This window comes from Homarus americanus, unplaced genomic scaffold (genome assembly GCF_018991925.1).
Source record: "Homarus americanus isolate GMGI-L3 unplaced genomic scaffold, GMGI_Hamer_2.0 scaffold40856, whole genome shotgun sequence".
Lineage (NCBI taxonomy): Eukaryota > Metazoa > Arthropoda > Malacostraca > Decapoda > Nephropidae > Homarus > Homarus americanus.
In genome coordinates this window covers 8,043,166-8,059,824 of record NW_024734615.1, presented here as the reverse complement: position 1 = coordinate 8,059,824, position 16,659 = coordinate 8,043,166, and positions in this window count along the sequence as shown.

Below are 16,659 nucleotides of genomic sequence, written 5' to 3'. Positions count from 1 at the left end.
TCGGTGCTGGGTAGTACTGAAGAGTCCACCACCCCTAAGGAATTTATTGCTTGGTAACTTGCCCCCCCTTTCTTTTTCTTTTTTTTTAGGTTAAGTAAAAAAAAAAAGTAAAAATTTCATTATATTTTTATTGCAATATACTGTAGTGTAAACTAAAATATATGAGGACAGATATCCTGTACCAGTATACACCTCTTGCACATTGTAAAAACTTAGGTTTCTCTTTAGGATGAACAGGAAACCTCGCCACCAAAAATTTGTCACACTCACACACACATACACACACTCGCGCGCGCGACCTTGAATTTTGTCAAAAGCCCAAAGTCACAGCTGGCGCGTGCTTGGCTCGACAATTTGGTGATTAATAAACATGTTAACTTCCAAATACTACTAATACATGCAGAGTGTGGCATTGATGTTACAAGTTATATATTAATGTAAATGATTCTGTCATGTGTCCTGATTGAACTAAGTTTCCATTTTTTTTTTAAATCTGCATGTTCTTTTTCCCTGTAACTTGAAATGATAAAATTAATCTGGTTAAAATACAGGCTCAGTGTAAATTCGACGCCATTATTGTCGCCATCTTTATGAAATTAGTTTAAGTGAGTAAGTTAACGTACAAATCTCTGAGATCTTGAGCTTTTGAGCAGAGTTGAATTGGGTGTTGTTCCTCATGTGGGCAGTACTGAAGGCCAAAGGTGGGGGGGGGGGGTGATACCAGTTCTCCCTAGTTACAAAAGTACCCCCTTTCACTTCTCCCCATCCAGCCCTGCAGTACAACAAACACAGCCACCCAACACTGCATTACACACCTACATTTATAGTATCTGTATGAAACACCTAGTACCGGATATAAAAGTGGTTGGAGGATTGTCCAGCAAATTTTAAACTCAATTTTTATCGTCGTTATGTTGATGACACTTTTTTAGCTTTTACAGATCGGAGGAGTCCATAACGAATAAGAAGTAAAATTCATCAACTAAGTCCCGCAAAAACAATAAAATTCAATAACCCATTTCACCCCTGTTTGTGGGTTGCCTGTTGGTTCATCCACCTGTTATCCTTTTTTCTGTGCTTGATTTCTCTCGTTGACATATTCTATAGGAATCCATGTGCATTTTCTAAATCTCAATGTCAATAACTTTACCTTTTGAATTTGAGATTCAGGGTTCTCTAACTTCCATTATATTGTTTTCCTTCAACGACCTAAGAGTCATCTATAGTTTGCGAAGCACAGTACTAATTCATTTTTTTTTTTACGGGGAATAGCCCAACCGGGCACAAGTCATTGATCCACAACGGGGCCAAGGGGACGAAAAAATACGAGTAAAAAGAAATTAAAAATAGAAAAGAAAAGGGTTATATTAATCTACGCCACGAAGATGCCGGGAAGCCTGCTTTTTAAAGTGAGACAATGTATAAGTATGGAAACACAGAAGAAGGCAGGGCATTCCACAGTTTGGCTGTTTGAGGAAAGAAGGATGTACTATAACGGGTTATTCTAGTGTGTCCGACATCCACAGAGAAACGGTGGGCACTGCGGGCAAGACGTGTGTTACGAGCCCACGGCCTTGCCGGCGGTACGCATGATGCCAAATCCACCGAACATTGCCCGTTAAAGTACCTGTAAAAGACAGAGAGTGATGCAACATTACGGCGAAGAGAAAGGGAAGAAAGATTATCAACAAAGACGAAATGCCTTTGATTCCACCCTATCTAACAGTTGGACAGAAGAAGAGCCACCCCAGATATGAGAGCTGTACTCCAAGTTACGACGAATACTTGAAGAAATTGCTCATGAGTGAAGTAGCTACGGCATCTGTACAGCATTCCCAGCTTTCGGGAGGCAGCTTTAGCAATGCTGAGGATGTGTGGCTTCCATGACATATTAAAGGAAATAGTGAGGCCTAGCATATCTATTTTAGAATTTGGCAGAATGATTGCGTCCTAAAATGTGATTGGTGGGAGATCATCTAATTTTGAAAGTGTAATTGGTAAATACAGAGTTTTATTACTACTGTATTGAATTTAGCCAAGTTTCTACCTCCCCATTCGGAGATGCTGTTGCCTTCTTTTTATTCCCGTCTTTCCTAAGATATATTTAAATGAACGTTCTGCTGCCTGTGTATAACCGATGTGTTCTTAAGGTCTATAATATTTGATAACACACCTCAAGAAAGTCCCAGGTGAGATTCCTCTGTTGACAGTGCACAGATGAAGTGGAGTCATATGGTGGCCCCACTCAACCCAAGAGCAACCAAGTCTGTTCTTGCGACCAGTCAGTTTAGTGTGCAATAGGGTGTGTCATTGGAGGGAAGATCAGCTAAAACTAATGGCCCATCACTTTTTTGGTAGATTTTAGTGTATATAAACAGAAAATAATTTCAGTTTCAATATTTTGCAACCTTTTGCTAGGTAAATTTTAGCGTGAAATTTATCGAAAATCTAACGTACAGCTGCATTAGTGCATTACAATTAAATAGTGAACATTGCTTTCTGACTTCATTCTTTAACAACCCAACTAACAATATTTTTTCTGTTTCAGATTCTGATGCATTTATAAGTTGATAATATTTGCGATGGCTGCTTGTGTCAGGACGAGGAACCAAAAATCCAGCCATCTCAGTCACTATCTTGGGTCTGGGAGAGAGCTCCTGAAGTCGGAGTTGCCTACATTGAGAGATGCTTTGAGATACGGTGTTTTAATCAGGCAAATCAGTGAAAAGAACCAAAGAACTTACACAAACAAAGACATTGCCAGTGATATGACCAAAGTTGTCTTGGCACAGTACACTCTGGCTAACGCTCAGTTCAAGCCTCCAGTCATAACAAGTTAGAAGAAGATTAGTGAGAGACTGCTAGCCAGTTGGGAAAAGGCAAGAGATATCTCTCTTGGGAGAGGAAAACTTGCAGTTAAGGACAGCTTTGCCAAGCAACTGGACCAGTTATTTGACATAATTACTTGCAAGTGCCCAATTGTTCTCTGTCCTGAGTTTGGATGCGATCGTGACTGTAAATCCGAGGCCCACATCTCCTGTTTGCAAGCGTGAACTGAAGATTCCTGTGATCGAACTGGCATTTGTCAAAGCACAGAGAGAAGACTGGCAGTATAGGGGCTCTCATGATTTCTAGCCAAGATATTCCGGAGTCCAAGAGACAGGAGGCTGCCACAGAGAGACAGAAGAGAGAAGAGTTGCCGAGGAAAGAGACTTGAGAAGGCCCAGGGTGAGGTAAAAAAGGCCGATGATTGGAGTCAAGCTGATTCAAGTTTAATGACTTCCCCATGGCTGATCCGAGTGCTGACCAGGAGAATGGTGACTTTGTCCCTAACCCAGAAAATAATGATCCCAAACCTTCCAGGCATAAGATTCGAAATAGGAAAGATATCCCGAGCATAGCTCTGGCCAGCATGCGACACCATACTGGTCTCAGAGAAACTGCAGAGATAGCAACAGCTGCCTGGATTGACGGTGGTTTGATAACACCTGATGATGTTCACCTGGTGATAGATCATAACAAAGTAAGGAGAGCTCAGGAGAAACTTGTCAGTAACCTAGAAGAGGAGTTTGATAAGGGGATAAGAGAAAATGTAATCAATTGTTTGTTGTTTGGTGGGAGAAGGGATGACACTAAAGTGTTCATGAAAGTTGGAGATTCTGACAAGTTGTTCCCTGCCATGGTGAAGGAGGAACACTACTCCTGCTGCAGTGAACCAAGAGGGAAGTATTTGTGGCATTTCACTCCAGAGAAAGATGACATCAGGAAACCAGCTGAGATAGTGGCAGATAACATTGTGAACTGGCTCAGAGAGAGGAACGTAGACCAGACCCTGCAGGCCATTGGAGGGGACAGCACCAACACGAACACAGGGTGGCAAGGGGGGGGGGGCCATACAGTGGATAGAGCGGAAGATTGGGAGGAAGATGGTCTGGATTGTTTGTGACCTCCACACCAACGAGTTGCCACTCAGACATCTGATCCAGGAGCTGGATGGCAAGACTCTTTCAAACAACAGATGGTCTGGTCCTCTTGGCAAGATGCTGGACTCTGCCACTGAGTTAGTAATAAATCCGAGCTTTGAAAAAATCACAGTTGGCCCTCCACTCGTTGAGCTTGCACATACTGTCATTGACGACCTGAGTACTGACCAGTACTATGGTTACATGATTTGCAGTGCCATCAAAACTGGGGTCATGCCTGATAGACTTGCTTACCTGCAGATAGGTCCAGTCTCACATTCTAGGTGGCTCACAACGGCTCTCAGGTTCTGCAGAATTTGGGTCGCTCTCATAAACTGAAAGGGAACCAGCTTCACAACCTGAGACTTATTGTCCAATTCATCGTGAGTGTCTACTTGCCAAATTGGTTCAACACCAAGGTCAAGTCATCGTTCTCCGAAGGTCCGAGGCATGTTCTCTTCCAGCTTGAGCTCCTGAGGAGTCAGCCAAGGAAGGTTGTTCAGATTGTGGAGCAGACTGTGAGGAGATCTTCCTGGTATGCTCATCCCGAGGCAGTTCTGCAGACAATGCTCTGCAGTAAGGATGAGGAGGAGAGAAGAGTGGCAGTCAAAAAGATCTTGGATATGAGACTTATGAGAGGATCTGGGCATGACGAATCAGTTGGTGACGATTCCTTCAGGGTCAGGAAGACTCCTGAAGTCAATCTAGGTGCCAAGACCCTCACTGATCTCATAGATCTGGATAACATCCAGGCTGGCAGTGAGCCCCCTCTTACCTGCAGCCTCACCAATGTTCAAGTCAGAGCTTTCCTGGACAACCCCATGCATGTCCCTGCCTGGCCCTCGCACACCCAGAGTATAGAGCGTTGTGTACAGCAAGTGAGCGAGGCCAGCAGTCACGTGTACAGCCAGGAGAGGAGGGAAGGCTACATCCGAGCTCAGGTGGTCAGCAGGGAGGTGATGAGTAGAAACAGAAGCAAGAAAGACATGTTCTCTATGGTGTGCAGCAACACCGGGTCGTAGTAGTAAAACCGGTTTTTGTATTTGATGATTTTGTTTTCTAAAGGAATATTAAATTTAATAAATGTGTCAAGATCATTCGTTTCACTATTCTGGATCATTTTCATCCTAATAAATTAACCTGATACATTTACTTTACTTTAAATAAGCTATTTAGTGGTGTTGGTAAAAGGGTGGGAATACTGAATTTTCATAAGATTTCAAGTTAAAATTTACCTAGCAAAAAATGAAAACTTTTTAAATCTGAAGATATCACATGATTCTGCACATAGAACTACATCATTAATACCATGGGCCGATTTTTCAAACTCAAAAAAAAAAAATTCGCCTCCGTATGACACACCCTAGTGTGCAATGTTTGCAAAAGTGGAAAGCAATGTTTTTTTCATGCCCGTTTTTTTATTTAAAAGTTCTCAATTGGAATCAATGTCCCAAGTTCATATTATCGGCGTTAGGAGCAGTGTGAATACAGCACACTGAAGATTAATCTTTCGGTACACAAAGGAACTATGTGGACGGCACTTTACAGTATTCTACCACATAAAACTGTAAAATTAGGTAAGCTTTCTACAGCTGAGTCGACTGGGTACTCAGTAGTCGGCCGCGGGAATTCAATAGGCGGCCTTTGGGTGAGGAAACGAATGCTATATCCAGTTTGCCTACACAACCCATGAAAATTTACACCAATTCAAAAACAATATCAAGAACACCTAACAAAGCCCCCCCCCCCCCAACTGTGACTTATAACAGTTAAAACAAAATGTCAATTCTAACGATTGTATAAACAGTAATTTTGTTTCATATTTGGGGGTCAATCCTCTCACACATCAGCGTATAAGTGGATACTAGTTCGCCGTCTGTAGTTTCTGTCATTTCACATGAATGTTTGTTTTTGTTTTTTCAAGTAAATAAAATCTAGTGACATTTGGCTACTTCAGCTTTGACTAATGTGTCACCGTTTAGATCAAACTGAGTCTTCTGACGTTATTAAATTCTACCATTATATGGGATCCATTATAGCGTTATCTTCCGACACAGTGATTTACTTACCAGAGTTAGATACATTACCAGCAACAGCAGCAGAGGCAAAATGAACTTGAAGCTCATCGTGATGTGTATTGTGAGGACTGATGCCACTTTCTTCCCCCGGTGTGCCCCAAGCGGCGAGTGGCGGAGGAGGAAGAGAGGGAGAAAGAAGGGACAGGTGTGTTGAGAGAAGGTGTGCTGATTTTTTTATGGACACTCTTGCATAATTTACATCACAGCCACCACAGTCCATAACAGAGATAAGTTAGTCACATGTACAGTTCCAGTACCTTAGTTATTTGAGGGGTTCAGTAGAACTGAAGAATATTTTACTTTCCCTTGCCATACCCCCACACTCAGCTCAATAGTTGACTCACGAATAGCCACACCTGTTCAGCATACACGAGAAGTGAGGCACAGGTGCGGTTGGTCCGTTCTGTTCTCATATATTAAATAAACACCTTGATATTAACCACTGACGATAAAGCAATCTCTAGCTAGACTTGTCTATGTCCATCAATTTATTTATTTTCATACCTCAAAGGTGGAGGTGGAGAGCAGATGAATAACTGATGTTATAGTCCATTATTGCGCTTCATCATCGATGGTCTTAAGGCGCGTATGCAAGTTAGTTGTACAGTAAACATCTACAGTTAAAAGTTATAGAAGATATACTGTATATATTTGTTCGACTTAAGTTTAATAAGCATGTTCCTGCGAAGTTGAAGGTGAACACCAGGCAAGTTAATGTCTCGTGTTGGTGATGATTTTATTCTGACCCATTTCCATTTACTTACTTTAATCTTCGAAATTTATTCACTTCAAATGTTCCCCAAGAAAGACATCTGTGAAACAAAAGTCATTCTTTTCAAGAGTAACTATTTTGCCCCCTCCTTTCTTGATACTATTCTCAGGGATAACTAAAGAATAACCTCTCGTGACCCCGTTGCATTTTTTAAGACATGTTCCTTCTTACAAAGTGATTCTCAGTCTTCTTTTTCCCTCCTCTACCTAACCAAGACTAAGCTAAGTATCAAAGTAATAACTCAGTCCGCTCCTCTTACTGTAGTTTCTACTTCTTTCATGTCTGTCGTCCAATAATTAATTGACCTAATCTGATGTAATCCTTCATCTGAAATATATTTGCACTTCTCGTTCGTGAAGCTGCTAATAAGCTACAGATAATTTCTTCCATGTAACGCATAGCTCTTTAAAAGTAATGATTTTCACTTTGATCATAGATGTCTTGTGAGTAACCTCACGTTTTATAACGAGAAATTCGTAGTATGCATACAAACACACTCATCCACACTTCTATCTCGTTTGGAGGTTTATATCCCATGAAAGTAAAGTCACCTATTTGGAGTTACAATGGAAATTCTTTGGGTCGTTGTTCTTGTAGCTGTTCTTGCAACCTTGTTTGTTGCTCCTGTTCTTCCAGTAGTTGTTTCTGTTCTTCTCGTTGTGATTGTAGCTGTTCTTGCAACATTGTTTGTTGCTCCTTCTGTTCTTCTCGTTGCGATTGTAAGAATTGCATCGGATCAGCCATGGAAATTTCCCCTTGCCTGGCCTGGCTTCTGGTCTGGACATCGTCACCTTCCATCTTGACTGACATCTCACTGCTAGGCTATCCCACTCCTGACATCAGTGTTACGACCCCTCCTTTTCCCGCCTACCCAGCTTCCACCACTGGTTACCAGCGGCCAAGGTCGTATGTACAGAAGCAATAGATATCTCACAATTGTCGTCGAATTACCACTGACTGTCCCGCCAGTCTCCGGTAATTTCCGACGGTCGGTATCAGTGTACAGACAAACAACAGGCAGGTAGATTTCCACTGCAATGACCACGGTCATACACGCCAGTTAACGTAAAATTAGACGATTCATATTACGCTCAATAGCTCACAAAACATGTAGGTATGCTTTCTTATTGAAGTTCCCCATCTAAAGAGTCCGTTTTCTCAGCATTCCAGGACACCTGAGTCTGCCGTTTTCTCTCAATCTTGAATGTACCCGAAACTTCATTATTCCTTAGTAATGACAGAATTTGAAATTGCAACTGTGGTTGCAATTGGTGAGGCAACGTAGATATGTCTGTTTACAGTTGGAACATTCAAGATCCATTGTAAATGGTGTTGAAAGCTTCAACTGTCCTTATTGTTTGTAAAACTTGTCAAGTAAGTGAGTGTCGAGTTTGCCAGCTAGAGTGGCATATTTTATGTCGTTCGTGGGAGTATCCTGAATTTCCGATCGCTACTGAAATTATATTATTTTGTCGCCCAAATATCAGAGAATCTGATGTTTATAGTTTAGTTAGTGTCAGTTGTCTATTTAAGAAAGTCATTAATCTCCTGAACAGTTCCTGTCAAACTCGAAAATATCCTAGACTTAACGGCCGTTTCGGCCTGGGCTGTGGTTTGAGGTCAGGCGAGTCAAGTTGCCAATACATATATAACTCCATTTCACCTCTTTCCTGACAAACTCAATCTCTGATTAGATCATAAAGATAAGACATGTATGTACATTGTGGAACTAAGGACAGAGCATAGAAATTATTAAATACACCATGAAAGTTTAATATAAAAAACATACATAACTAAGAAAAGAATTACTTATATAAGAATATAAGCCAGAATATACGGTATATTTATAAATAAAGAATTGAAGAATAATAACAGAAAAGAATATCTGGGTGGTAAAATATGAAGTAAAGAAGCTCGGCCCAGTGCACCATCAGGTCACAGAAACACACTTGTGCACTGTAATGGTCTTTAATAGTAATTAAATCTTTACAACACTGTTCACAGGGTAATGGCATCACAGCTGGACTTCTCACTTCGAATATATACTGTAGTCGGCACACTACTAGTGTACAATTCCTTAGTATTTTCACTTTATACTGATCACATTTCACAATACTTGCAAAACAATTATCTCCGTTTGTTCTACTAGGCTTGTTGTCCTTTACACTCTGAGAAGAAACCATTGACTTACTTCCTAGGCAGCTCCCGAGTTTTTATATACATCTCCACAGACGCCTAGAGCATTCTAGCGACACCCAGGCGCTACACGTCGGAACAAGAACGCCCGGAGAGTTCTAGAACGATCTTGGCTTACAATACTCAAGTAAATCATAACAAAAATGATGAAACGCGTTTTAGAAAATTCTTACAGAGGTAATACGTCAAAATATACAAGAAAATCTCCCTAAACTTGTCAAAATAACTGCTGCTTGGAAAGGGAAATAATCAAAACACCTAGTTTACAAACAATATTGTTACGACCCTCCTCCTTTCACCGCTTACCCAGCTTCCACTGGTTATCAGATATCTAGACGGTTCGTCCCTCGTAACGATCTTCAAGAGTGAAGTGCTTCCCCTATGAGGGCCACTACTGCCACCATTTATGAGGGCCTGAGCTGCCATCATTTATGAGGGCCTGGGCTGCCACCATTTATGAGGGCCTCTGTGTGCCAGTAACAATTCCTTTTACTCTTATACTTATTACCATTGGTAGCGTGACGAGAGGAGGCTCGTGGGTAGATGTAATGATAGTATCAAGCAATAGGGAAGAAATAATGGTAAATACTGTAGGTAAATAATAGACACAATTATACAAATACAAAATTTATTTAAACATGAATATGAAATTAGGAGAAAGAATATATTTGTACCAACAGACGAAATCTCGTACTAGGCCCTCAGGCTCAACATACTCACACCACTACTGGGTGGACATAATAACACTTCCAACCCTACTGGGTGGACATATTCAATAACACACAACTCTTATAGTCACTTAGCACCATAAAGACCAGGGCAACTGCCACGACAACACTCAGTCGTCAGGAGTGATACTCAAGCAACAGCCATGGGGTCCAGCCACCATGGAGTACTTTCCGACGAACTCTGGAGATCCCAGTGGATTAATTCCACCACACAAATAGCCCTACTGAGTTAGACACTCATCCACCAATGATGGGGGCTGGTAGTGGTGTGTGGCTTGGTGATCCGGGGTCACCTCGCAGACCGAGCGTTAGGGCCAGACGAGCCAGCTATGGGGGCTATAGGTAGTCTGAAGTGTCTGACGGCCGGGTCTCACGAAGGTAACTGATCCTACTGGACCTCGGACATCTCCCCAGACATAGTGGATACAACATCCACGCTACAGACACTGCCTAGGCTGCGTTAGGGACCTGTATGGATGATGGGACGGGCACTCACTAACGGTGACAACAACATCACGTTTCAGGGGACGTTTCCACTGGGGGACTCAGAAGGTTTTGTGGACGTTTGAGCGTAATATGAATCCTTAAGGTTTTCAGGTTAGCCGTCATCACGATCTTGACACCCCGAGATATGCTAGGAACTGTCAGTTGGTTGAATATGTTCAAAGGAGGGCCACCAGACTGGTGCCTGCATGGAAGAATGTTCAGCGTCAAGCATGTCATTTATGAAGCAAACAAACAACAGCGGGCCCAATACACTGCCCTGTGATACTGTAGTGGATTTTTCCCCTACAAACGCTGTTTGTCGCTGCGTAGCCGACCCCGCGAATTCCCCAGTGTATGCCTCGTGGTCTGGGTCAACCAGCGCCGCCATACATCACGAAGGTCAACTACTAAGCCACGCCTAACCCCCGCTATTTAAGACCTGACCTCGTGGTGATCGCTCGACACTTCACACATCGCTCCTGAACTAAGAAGACCTCTCAACAAAACCTCCTGCAGGACCCGAAACTGTGAAGACCGCCCTCTCTCTTGTGCCATTGTTGGCCATCTTCCCGGACCGGACCACCCACGACTGATATCGTCAACAACAACTCACGAGCGTTTCCGGTTTATCGAGCATTAGCTTGCCCTCCCCACTGGTGGTGTGAGTGACCCACACTCCAGCTGGAGAGCAGTTATAGCGCGATATTCCCGGCGTGGTTTGAGCTCTTTTCCTTCTACTGCTATTTTTCCTTTTTCGCTCTGGCCTAGGGACCTGCACCCTCAAAAGTGTATTCGTCCTGCGGTCCCCCCTGTAACTGTTCACCTCCCTCCCAGGAGATTGTGAACACGAAAGGGGGTTGGAGCAAACCCATCCCAGCCGAGTCTTTCAGGAAAACCGTGATCGTGCGGGTCCACCTGGAAAGAGGGTAGCAATCCTTATCCTTCCCAAATAGGCACACTTAGCTCACGTCTATAAGTGAGCAGTCACATACACTAGGAAGTAGGCTTCCCCAACGGGGCTCCGGGAGAGAAGCTCAGGAACCACTCTACGACCACCAGCCAGTGGGGAGTGCTGAAATTCCTCTGCTACTTACTCAACCGGAATAGGTAGGATTAAAAAAAAAAAACGGTTATGGAGCGCATACGCCCTCCTAACCGCGACCCCCTCCTGAACCGCCAACCTGACGACCCGAACCACGACAGGCTCCGCACAGAGAAAGCGGACCAGTTACGCGCCTTCAATGAAGCCCTGAAAAGCAGGAACACTGCCACCACCTCCAACAACTCCACCACCACTGCTACCGCCACTGAGGACGACAACTGGACGAAGGTAGAAAATAAAAAACGCCGACGTGCTTCTTCGGGAAACGAATGCCGTCAAGCAGCCCAAAAGGCACCCATCACCACCACCAGCTCACCTCCAACGACACTGCCAAAATTCCGGATCACGAAAACGGACACCAAAACCACATATGCCGCCATCACAGAGATAGAAAAGCAAAATCCACTGGCCAAGTTCTCAGTGCGGCCCAACCTAAAGGGGGAGATGATTATTCACCCCAAAGACAAGGACTCCGCCACCACCCTCGACACTTACCTGCAAAACACCACCACCGTTGCATCAACCAAGCTAGACCCCGCCCAGAAACTGATGAAGTCGGTAGTCCTCCGGTACCCAAAGGAACTACCTCTCGAACCTCTGGAGAACCACCCGGTGGTCAGTGGTCTCTCAGTTCAGAGAACACCCTCCTCGAACCCCTGGAGAACCACCAAGATCCTAAAAAGAGAGTGCTCTCCTGTCCGTGGAACAATACTGCAAAACAAGTATAACGCACTCGGCTCTCAACATATAGACATAAAACCTGGGATCTGCAGGTGAGGCCATCGTCCCCAGAGCCTGCTGATTGCTGATGCCAGTGCCAGGCACCATCAGACAAGGTGCGTACAGGAAATCCTGCGCAGATCTCTGCACAGAAGCAGCACACCTCTGCCCTCACCAGAAGCTGAATGGAAAAATTAGGTGTTAGCAACTGCGGGCAAACACCGCGCTGGATCCGGATTAACCGAAGAGGATCAGACAGAGCCGAACAGCAACAGACGGCCCCCACGCCTACACCAGCCCCAAAGTACCTTCGTGTTGGGACCAAAACCCAAACAACAGAGCAACCTCCTCAGCCGGTCAACACCCAAAGTGCAGCCCGTTTCCTGGCATCACTACAGCCACCTCAGCCACCCAAGCAGCGGACAACGACAACCACGAGCAAGACAAAAGCACACCAAGGCTCAGAAGAATGATACACTTATCGACCTAGCCAAGATACTGACAACCTTGGAGGGCCTAACTGGATCTTTGGGCTACAGATCAACCACAAGCTCAATTACTCATGGGAGGCGTCCTCGAACAGAATCTTGCAACTTTCAGTGGAAATGCCAGTCCGCCACACGAGTAACAGCCGAGGTACACTCTACCGAAAGGCCACCAGAGACAAGCGACAGCTCCCAAGATGACAGCTCCAGAAAACTGGACGTTTCAACTCCCTGAACCGAACCACGGCCCAGAAGGCAAAACCACAGAACACGAAGACATGGACCTGATTCAGTTGGAATCGGGCAGACATCTCCATCGAGGACCACAAATTCCCGATGAAATGATGGTGGAAAAACGTCAGCACCCTGAACATCCTAACATGGAATGCTCAGGGCATAAGCAAGAAACACCTCCTACAGAAGCAGCAGCCAAGGACAAGCTTGACGTCATACTCCAGAAAACACTTCTACAAGAACACCACTGTTTCAAATTCAGCAATTTTAAAGACATACAGGAGGCATTTCGCATGGCGTCAACAAGAGGATGTATGATCTTGGTCAGAGTCAAACATACCCTCCGCCGATGTCACTGCATTCCATGTGGGGAAAACATCGAGACACAGGCCGTAGTAACCCTCAGGCAATTTAACTGTTCACAACATCTACAAGAACCCAAGGGGCTCACTGGAGGTTTTACTCAATTATTTGCTTCGGCCGTGACCACGCCACACTCATAGGAGGGATTTCAACGCATCATCCCCTTCCTAAGCTCAGCAAGCCCACAAATGAGGCGGCCCTACACCTATACACCACCTTTCCAAGATACACCCGAGATCTGCCTCCTGAACACCGGAGAGCCCACCCCACACTAGGGAGGAAGGCTAGATCTAACCTTAGGTCTCCAGTGCTACAGCCTTCGGCCTCCTGGCGGAACACCCCACGTGACCAGTGACCCTTCGCCACCCTAACAACTGTCAAGGTGAACAAACTCCCCTCCACCCCCGAGATGGGAATGCAACACTCAAAAAGGCAGACTGGGACTCTTCAAGAAACACCTGGCTAAGTGGCGCGAAAAATCACAGCCGGCGGCGCGACACCTGGGATGGAACAACCCTCACCACCAATTGGTCAGTTGAGGCAGAAGAGGCTATCCGAAAACAAACACATAAGACAGTCTATGATTACGTTACTACTGTCCCAGGGTGAAAGAACTCAGCTTCTGGTGGACATGGCGAAGAAACTGGGAACATCCGGCAACAAACGACATCTCTGCGTGGATTAGGATACCAGGGGGGAGAAGGAAGAAATTAAAACGTAAGCTGGCTCGAAGTGGTGCTCCGAACTGAGCAGGCACACACACTCCTTGGCAAGATGTGGGCCAGATTCGAAGGGCATCTGGAGGCAACTTCCTTGCCAGCTCATCCCAACCCTGAGAAGCCGAGACTTGCAAAACTGTTCTCTGACGAGCAACGGCGAAGAACCTCCGGGGCAAGCGGAGGGCATGGCAGCGCTTTGACAGGTGTCAGACTTCCAGATGAGGCCTGCAACAGTGAAGATGACACTGACGGACCATTCAACCGCAGAACTCCAGAAGTTCGCTAAAACGAAGCAGGATACAGCTCCGGGGCCGACGGATAACCTGCTCCATGCTTTCTCATGCGGTACAGCCGGACACGAGGCTCTGCTGCAAGCCATCAATGGTTAGTGGACAGCACAGGAACTCCCCGGAATGGAAGAGGAGATGTATGGCCCATTCCGGCCAGGAGAACCAGACAAGCGGCCCATCTCCCTTCTCGGCTGCACCGAAGACCGGAGAAAGAATGGCTCTCAACCGGCTCAAGTGGAAAATGGGCAGCCCACACCCTCACGTCTTTGCTTACCGAGAACACGGCACGAGCAACAACCTCCTTGGATACTCCAGCACGATGGACCTTCGGCCAGCTCTGGTAGTCTTCCTCGGCCTGGAGAAGCCTTGAACTAGCCAGTCAGCTGGCCATTACAGCCTCGCTAAAAAAGGCGTCAAGGAAAGTTGCTGGGGTGGATCCAGAACTACCTCACACAGAGGAAAATACCCAGGTACGCTTTCCGAGGAGCAACCTCAAGCTACAGGGTCCACGAAAACGGAACCCCCACAAGGCATCCTCGGTCAATGCTGTTCGTGTCTGATGGAAAATCTGGTCAAACTTCCTTCAGACCGACAGCCAAGCTCTATGCTATGCAGACGCTTGCAGCTTATAGTAAAGAGGATCAGAACAATTAGCCAACACACCTTCGCCTCCAACTTATAGAGAAGTGCAACAGACTTCAGACTCAAGATAAATCCCGCTTTACATAGCCAGTCGGCGATAACCCTCTGCACAGGCCACACCAGACAAGTTGCTCTCCATACAAAACCATGGTAGTCTGGACCGCCCACAGTGTCTTGGAATCTGGTTTGACCAGAAACTCACCTTCATACAACTCGAGTATCTCAGGCACAGGACGAAGAGCAGACACAATATAATGGGAGTCGCTCACCAGCAAATCCGCGGGAGCAAACCTTCATAATGCTCAAAATACCTACTACACAGCCGCCATCAGGCCCGCTGGCAGAATTACAGTATCGCCTCATTGAACTGAAGAGAAGATAACCAAATAAGCTAAGCTAAAGTCATTGAAATAATGCTCTCAGGCCATACTCAGGAAGCTTCCATGTGGACCAGAATCTGCAATCTTAAATAAACCGAACTACCCTGGCGAAATGCAGGTCAAGCGGGTGACAGCCGGTCTCCTCTTAAAATCTGTGAAACAGACAAGCCCACAGTTGCCAAGATTCGGAATCAGCGCCTCCTCCACCTCGACCACAGAGTGCGAGGGGCCACCTGGTCGCCTGTGAACAGCGAGGTCATCCGACACCTGCAAGCAGAAACACTGCATCAAGAACAACCAGAACACACGGGACAATGTTTGCTGTTCCTCCGCCATAGACCCTCCACCATACCTCTTGATGCCGACCTCGGCGATAGTAAAGCCAACCTCCAGAGGAGGACCTCAAAGAATAACTCTCAAGCCATAGCCACGAGACGCGGCTGATGCAGCATCATACTTCACAGGCGGCTCGGTGGTTAAAACATCACAGATCCGGGCGGCCTTCTACACCCCAAGGTCAGACCCTCAAATGGAGACTTTCCAACGACTGCTCCACCCTACAAAATAGAACCAGTAGCAATCTCAAAGGCCCTACAACACGCTGCAACACAACATAAAATCCGTCATAATTCACACGGACTCGATAAAACCATACAAGCGTACAGCACAGTCGCCAAGAGACAACGTCCACATCATCCCTCGATCCTCGCTGGCTACAGAGACTCAAAGCCAAAACCGACCAGTCGTCGCCACTGGATTCAGTCATGTGAGATCCGGGAGAAACAGCGTGGCAGGCAAACAGCCAAAGGCAGCTACCGTTCAGTAGCGTGCACATCCAAGTTCAACAAGTGTGCAACAGATCAAGAATCACCTCAGAAAGACTACTGGCTCCACATCAAGCTTCCTTCATGCACTCAACGCTGGTTCCCAATCAGCCAAATGGTACCTGGCGGCCTGAGGGAACCACCTTCGCAGACAAAGCAAACCGACCCAAGTCGGCCAACCACAGAGCTAAACTGGGGTACAAGTGCTCCTAGATGATAGGAAATGACGTCTGGAATGCCTACTGTCAGGGCCAGCAATAACCAGCGAACATTATCTCCTCGTTGCGAGGTCACTACAATATCCGAGACAGAACTCAATCTCCCAAAAGCCTACACAACACAGCGCCCTCTAGCAGGCCCACAGACCACATTCACCACCCTACTCCGGGTCATCACACGATACCCACCACCCAGATCAGCAAAGCATCCTCTCAACAAGTCGGACCCCAGTTAAAGGCGCGCCACTCGAACTGACCCGTCCAAGAGTGAGGGGCGGTGATGGCAATCCACTGATCGGTCGCTCACACTTGCAACCTGCATTATCCTCCAATCTGCAGGTGGGACCACCTCATCCCAATCCCGGTCTGGCGCTCCTGGGCTCAGCGGAACCGCAACGGGCCGCCCCTGGGCAAGGCCGTGTCGGTTATAGTCCGACAATCCTATACTAACAACAACAAC